The sequence below is a fragment of the Haemaphysalis longicornis genome, unplaced genomic scaffold (genome assembly GCF_048455015.1).
Source record: "Haemaphysalis longicornis isolate Haplotype H1 unplaced genomic scaffold, Haemaphysalis longicornis Haplotype H1 scaffold_3, whole genome shotgun sequence".
Taxonomy (NCBI): Eukaryota; Metazoa; Arthropoda; class Arachnida; order Ixodida; family Ixodidae; genus Haemaphysalis; species Haemaphysalis longicornis.
The window spans coordinates 8115366-8122141 of NW_027526335.1; positions in this window are offsets into that span (position 1 = coordinate 8115366).

The window sequence follows — 6776 nt, forward strand, 5'->3', positions numbered from 1 at the left end:
ACTCGCCGTGATGAAGACGACGACCTCTTCGATGCATATGACGGCACCGCATTACTAGCATATGACGGCACCGCATTACTAGCACCGCACTGGACAGAGTAGAACCGTGGGCCTGAAAATTAATATGCAGAAAACCAAAGTAATGATCAATAACCTCGGGACAGCACAGCGGTTTGAGATAGGTGGCGAGGCAGTGGAAGTGGTAAGCAAATATATCTAGTTAGGCCAAGTTATGACCCCGGTTCCCAACCAGGAGGCAGAGATAATTAGAAGGATAAGAATGGGATGGAGTGCATACGGCAAACATTCTCAGGTAATGAATGGCAGCCTACCACTGTCCCTGAAGAAGAAAGTGTATGACAGCTGCATCTTACCGGTACTCACCTACGGGGCAGAAACTTGGAGGCTCACTAAAAGGGTTCAACTTAAATTGAGAACCACTCAGCGGGCAATGGAACGGAAGATGGTAGGTGTAACATTAAAGGACAAGAAGAGAGCGGAGTGGGTCAGGGAACAAACGCGTGTTAAGGACATATTAGTAGAAATTAAGAAAAAGAAATGGACGTGGGCAGGGCATGTAATGCGAAGGCAAGATAACCGTTGGTCAGTAAAAGTAACAGAGTGGATCCCTAGAGAAGGCAAGCGTTGCAGGAAGTTAGATGGGCAGATGAGATCAAGAAGTTTGCGGGGATAAATCGGTCGCAGTTAGCACAGGACCGGGGTAATTGGAGATTAATGGGAGAGGCCTTTGCCCTGCAGTGGGCGTAGATAGGCTGGTGATGACTAGCACCGCAACTATACAAATAAACAATGATACTGAAACCTAACTTTTTGTCCGGCAATTCCCACCTACAATAGCTCCGCCATTCAAGTCTTGAGCGTCAGTGCAAGCTTTCTTAATAATTTTAAAGCAAAAAAAAATGACTAAGGGATTGTTTGACCGCAGGCGCTTCTTCTTTCTATAGTTTATATTTTTCGCAACGCCACTGCCAACGCACAATTTCACACAGAATGAGATTATTTTATAAAACCGTGCACAATTTCAGGGCAGGGTCGAATCTTTCCTACTTACTGGGGCACTTTGGTGTGGTGCGAGGAGGATAGGGGGTTGATTGATTGATTGTGGGGTTTAACGCGCCGACGCAACGCAGGCGATGAGGCGCGCCGTAGTGGAGGGCTCCGGATTAATTTTGATCACCTGGGGATCTTTAACGTCCACCGAAATCTCGAACAGACGGGCGTTTTCGCTTTTCGCCTCCATCAGAAAAGCGGCCGCCGCGGCCGGGAATCGAACCCGCGACCAAGGATAGGGGGTATGGTAGGTAGAATATGCACTGCAGGCTTGGTTGCATTCCAGGTGGAGATCAAGTTTTTCCTTCACAGCTTTTGTATAAAAACGCTATTTTGTGGGTTCCTGATGGAAGGAGGTGCCTCCTCCTCCTTTCCCCCGCTGGATACGTCACTGTGTCAGAGGAGTCTTATTACCCTTTCCCTACGACTGGTATATTTTCGGTGCCATCGAGATTTGACTCTCAGGAACTTCGAGAATCGTAGAACTAGTCAAGTTAGCGCGGTGAATAGTAAAGTAAATGGCTTGCTTGGTATAAGCCTCTTTGTTTGCGCAACGTTCTCGTAATTTTGCCGCGGGCTGTCGGGAATGCAACAGAGGGAAAAGTGACAGTAGCTCAAGTCAACCCTTACGAAGTCATTGATTCCACTCGAACACCCAGACGGGACTAAAAGCAATACTGGAACAATGGAGGAGAGAGTTAACCTGTTGGGTAATGCCTACAAGCCAGAGTGAATGGCCCTTGTTAAAACGCGTGTCCAACAAGGTTTTCAAAACGCTGTAAACCCTAGTTACAAGTGGAGCCCTCGGAACAGAAAATTGCCGCGTTATAAGCGATACTTCGTTAAAATTGGATGGGGTTTGCCCTCAGTGTACTGCAGCGAAAACGCTTCGAATAAAGCGATATTTCCAATAAGGCGATTTCATTATAACGAAGGTGTACCTGTATTTTATGGATCCTCGGTCGAAAGAGTGTCAGTGCTACAGTCGCTTTTGGGTCGGGCCTGATCCATTATCCAAGGAGTCAACAGAAGGCGCAGAGTTGGTTGACTAGGTGAGCCGTGCCTTGTTGCCAGCCAATTCGTCCCTTTTACCTAATATCTCCCTTACCCTTCATGCAAAAGTTCATCCTTCTCAAATAAACAGGTTAACAACATTTTCAGCCTCATCCTTACTTTTGTTCCAGTAAATACAACAGAAACATTTAAACAATGTCCGCCAATTCACCTTTACCTTTCACGATTTTGGACGTTGTAAGCCGTATACGCCTCGAGCGCGGCCTGTAGGGGCGCCACTGAAATCCCCCTAGCGGCGCGTTTCGAAAGCAGCCGCGGGAGTCCGCATCCCGCTCCCCAGTGCCGCCGCTGCTTTTGCGGCACGTTTACGACTGAGATTTACCGTTTGCGAACGTTTGAAATCCATGTTTATGTGAGCAATCACTCTGTTCGCAAATGAGGTGTGTTTACGAGAGTTTAAATGCTGCTGACGCGATCTTGGTGTGGTATATTCGGTCTGTATAAGCGCCAGGTGTGTGTCGCAGGCCAGCGTCGCGGAACCGGCGTATGATGGAGCCGATTGTAGGTACACTGACCTGAATTTACTATCCGTGCCTCCGTAACAACCGGTTCCTCATATGTTCATGCTATGGCTATACACAACGATTTAAATCGGTTTTGTGCTCTTACATAATAAGCGGAGCACTCATACCTGACAGCACGCCAGTTACGTTAGCCAATATTATACTTCAGATATTGATTACCACCATTTACAAGCCAGTCTGTGTTAATTGCGGGAATATTCAACAAAAGTACGATGGATAATGCATAAATATACTCGGGGATCAGCACACGACAGAGTCGTCTTTTCGTGAGGTGAGCGCCCGCAAACATTCATCGGCTACATATATCCTCTGCGAGCAGCGCGCAGACGGGCTTAGAATATAATCCGCGTCCGCGACTAAACGCTTGTTCGAAATATCGTCATCTGGCACAGGGAGCCTGCAGAATAAAGCAGAAACTGAAATCAGAGGGACTTTACACATACCACACTCTTCCAACGACACCTTTCATGGGTTATTGAACAGCCTACCCTGTATACTTCCAAAAATGCGCCCGCCGTACGATCAGCTCTTAGTTGAAGTAGAAAAACAAAAGGAAAGTGAACGCGAGATTTGTGTGTGGGATTACTAAACCGTTCATTGCTTGATTCCGGCCCGCATTTGTACACAGCGTCCCCCTCCCCTCCCCCCCCCTTCCCCCCCCACCGATGTGTCGCGAAATAGCAGTGCATTTCGCGTATAGTTGGTCTAGTGAACCCTACCTGGCTTAAGTTTCGATGAACGTCTTTAGCATGTCAGAAGCTGCACTGTTTTTTTTTTTTTTTCATTTTCGTTACAGCTATTATGTTTTTTTTTTAATTCCGCACTTGCACAGCATTTATTTTTCCGTGATTTCATTAGCTTGCCTTGGTTCTTGCTATATGGCGTGTGTGGACATATTTAACGACGCACAGGCTTGGAATACACTTAACATTTTCGCATGGTTTATATTCTTAGAAAAGGCATAAGTTATTGTCCGGGATTGGGTAATCCCACCCCAGAAACATATTTTTCTGCGACGTATATATTCGAAACGAAGCCGCATTCGTTGTCCGCGCTGCAAAATGAAGCCAACCTCTCATTGTGCCAGTATCAGGTCTAAACGAGGCGACAGTAGAATTCATTTGTGCCTGATGTTTTGGAGGTGACATGGGTGATATGTTGCTGCCGTCGCCGACGCCCGAAAGAGCGGCGACGAAGCGCGCAGAACCGCGTCCCCGGGTAGCTCTTGCAGGCGATCGCGTACTCATAGGAGATGCAGCTGCTTTTTAAGTGACCTATGCGCACTCTTTGCCTATAGACGTCCCCATAACAAGTTTTTTTAGGGCGCGGAAAGGCGAAAAGAAGCGAAACAGAACCAAAACACTGCACGAACCCCTATCAGCCACGCAGCGCAAATCCCGTCAACGCCGCGGAGAAGCGGCGGCAGGCGGCGCAGCGATCGCGAAGCTCGAGGCGTATAAAAAGAAATGTTTGAAGTGGTGGTACCCGATTCTGCGCCTTTCGTGCTTATTTTCTGTATTATATAATAAAATGCTGCATCCGAGGCCTTTGACCTATGATCGTGTTACCGGAACTCTAATCGATTCCTTAAAGGGAAGCTGAAGCGCTTTCCAAAAAAATTGAGTTACATAAACAGTTATATAGTTTCTTGCGCGCTGATTCCGAATATCACATTGAAATTTATCGTACATGAGTCCAAGTGGCATTTATCTTGCAAAAAGCGCGGCCCCGTTTGAAAGACGCGCGCTTTTCGTCTTTTGACGCCCCTGATTGGTTGCGCCCGTCATGACGTCAAAGGAGGACACCCTTCGGCCGCGCGGGTTGTCGAAAGCATTGCGAACGATCGCACGGTTGCCTTTGCGGCAATTTAGCTTGCAGTTTAATTTTCGCACATGACTGGAAGTTTGTTTTATAATTTCCCGTGCTGTTGGTTCATTATCTTGGAGCTTAAATTTGCTTTACACGACAGAGAACCCCAAAGCAGTGACTGTGACATCGACTAGTGGGTTCCATTAAAATATTTTTGAATTAGGCAACCTGCATAGAGGGATTATATACCTTATGTTAATATTAGGTACTGCCTTAACTGTTTCTTATTATACACAAAACCATTTATGCCGAAGATTAATGGGCGTTTTATAAACAATCTACCAGCGAAAAGCACGCACGTACACTGCGCGAAAAAATAGCGTTCATGCGCTGTAAACGTATATGCGAGACACATTTTGCCGGTACACGCATAAACCAACAAGCAGACTCTGCTTCCGCATTTTCTTTGTTCGTTGTCGCCCACCCCAGCCCCATTACTCATCCCCGTACACAGACCCACACGCGCGCGCCATTTCGGCAGCGGCGCTACGGTGCCTCCGCGATTGCTAGCTGCAGTTCGATGAGTGGCGTCTTACTGCTTCGCATTCATTTATTCTCAAAACAATGCAGCATACTGGTGCCTTCGCAGCATTAACGACTCTAATAGGGCTTGATTTTCGCATGTGCGTTGCGCATTCTGCTACAATATTACGGCCACCTCGTTATAATTAACAGACCAGTCGGACAAGGCAGTTACGTTGTAGTTACGTTACTTTAGGTAGCAATCACCAAACGTTTGTGATAATGAATCGTTGGCCTGTTTTAGCCTTTCTAGATTTAAGCATTTACCGCGCTAGTCGGACAGAGGCCGTATATTTACTCATCGCTCCTAATTTTTTTAGTATCATCATTATATATATCACCGACTATCACTGGAGCACACTTGAGGTTCAGTGACAACAAGTGCTTGCCAGGTTATAATATGCAGCCATACGGAATCTTGGGCAAAAAATTAGGCCCCCGCAGTCAACACAAATTATGGCACGGTGGTGGTTCAGAGTGGTGTTTTTTTTTTAATTCCAGACAAACATCACCTTATCGTGACATGCATACTTGCAAAATAAGCAATCTCGTTGTCTTGGTTCTTTTACTTTGTAGGAATACTGTTTACCTCTTAGCCGGGAGAGAACTTCTATCAGGATTGGCCCCTTGTTTTAGTTTCGCCAAAAAATTGTTTTTTTGAACACTGTCCTGAACCCATAGGGAAAGAAAACCGACGCGTTTAAGGAAACAAGTATTTCCTGAAAAAATGTGACTTGGTTTCTGGAATGGAACGAAACATGCCCGGCCAAAGTACAGCAGTATTCCCCATCCTTCCTAAATCTAGAATCTAATGTGAACGTTCACGTCCGTCACATCAAAAAAAAAAAAAAAACGCATTGGAGTGGTTTACAAAGTATTTAACGTAGTGTAGTATATTCTCTGTCATCAAGCACAGCCACCTCGGCTGTCACTTCCGTATGTTATCAAGCATCCCGGCGTGGCATTATTCTGCTTAGGAATACGGCATGATAACGTATGCCTCGTTTGGCGTTCGTGCATACTTTTTGAACATAAAAAATGTACAAATGAGTGCTGTGAACCACAACAACAAGTATTGTTGGAACTCTGGGTCCTTCAGCTGCGGCGTGATGCTCAGGAAGGGGAGCGACACGTCGTGATGCGATGAGGCTTAATGGAATCTAGAAGAAGAAGAGCGCGAGCCGGCGCAGCCACGTGAGCATGCGACAGCTCGTGAAAAACAGCATGAAGGATGATGATCAGTGTCGTCTGCAAGCAGCGAGGAAGTCCCAACAAGTATCATTCACAAGGAAACACGGCGAAAAGAGCATGGCCGAGGCGGCCGATCCAGCCGGAAGTCCAGGTATGACGTTTTTCAGCCGGTTTTCGACCGCGCTCTTCGGTCTTCCGGCGTCGCGCGGCGAGATGGGGGCGGCGCATCGGGCCACTTTTGTTTGCTCATTGCGCCGCTTCTATTGCATATATTGCGAAAATATTTCGTACACATGAACTATTCAATGTGTACTTGCTGCTAGTCAACTTTTCCTTTAATTGTTTAATGCCAACTCACATGCAGCATGCATACACTTCAGTGCCCATCGATGAAATCTTGCACACAACGGATGATTGGCGTTTAGCCTCCATAATTTTGCTTCAGATGACGGTAGCCGAAATGGCGAACTCATGCCTGCATAGAATCCCGTGCGACTTTGCTTCCATTCTGGCCCGTCGGCGATT